Here is an 866-nt window from a genome sequence, read left to right as displayed (position 1 = left end):
AACACAGCGTCTTTCACCACTGTCCTTACGAGAGGCTCTTTGGAGGAACAAAGTCATGGTGAAGTGCTACCAGACGTGAGAAACCGGCTGACGATGTTTGCGAAGGAACTGGGACGTCCCACGCTCCACCAGCGCCGGGAAACGCAGCTGCAGCTGAACGGAGTTTGGCAAACGCTGCCTTTGCGTTTGCAGAGTTCTTGCTGAACCAACCTCGCGCTGTCGCAGACACCCGGCAGGGCTGAGCCGGAACCACAACCAGACCAAGGCGATGGGCCGCACGCCTGCAGCCTGAGCTCAGCCCTTCTGCCCGAGCGCGGAGCGGCTCCGAGCCAAGCAAAGCATCGGAAACCAAACGGAGCAGAGCGAATCTCTCCTTGCGCAGGTTTCCGAGGAGATCGACAGCTGGAAGCTGTGTGGTTTGGACACCGCTCACAAAGGTCAGACCCCTCAGCAGAACCAAGGATCCCACCTCGCCCATGTTCTCCCCAGGCTCCCGAGCTGGTGCCAGCCTCCCCGCTTCCAGAGCGGTCCAAGTGCTCCAGGAAGCGCAGTCCGAACGGAGGGTGCAGGAGCTGCTGTCCACAGCTCACCCGGCGCGTGCCTTCACCCCGCCTAAGCAGGCTGCGCCCTACGAGGGCTCCTCAAGCTGCGCTTGTGGATGACGATCAAACTTCCCGACATCAGCTCAAGCTTTTAACCATTTTTATGGCTCTGAGCATGTCACAAGCCCTCCACAACCCGCTCCCCGGAGCAGCCCGCTCTGTGGCGACCACCACCGTGGCCAAGAGAAAACCGCTGCACCCTCTTTGCTGGGGCAGCGGCGAGGGGGAGCCGGGGCGCCGGACCGGGTGCCCCGCCGCCAGGGG

This window comes from Buceros rhinoceros, unplaced genomic scaffold, assembly GCF_000710305.1.
Source record: "Buceros rhinoceros silvestris isolate BGI_N320 unplaced genomic scaffold, ASM71030v1 scaffold3772, whole genome shotgun sequence".
Classification (NCBI taxonomy): Eukaryota; Metazoa; Chordata; class Aves; order Bucerotiformes; family Bucerotidae; genus Buceros; species Buceros rhinoceros.
Note: the sequence above shows the minus strand (reverse complement) of the source record.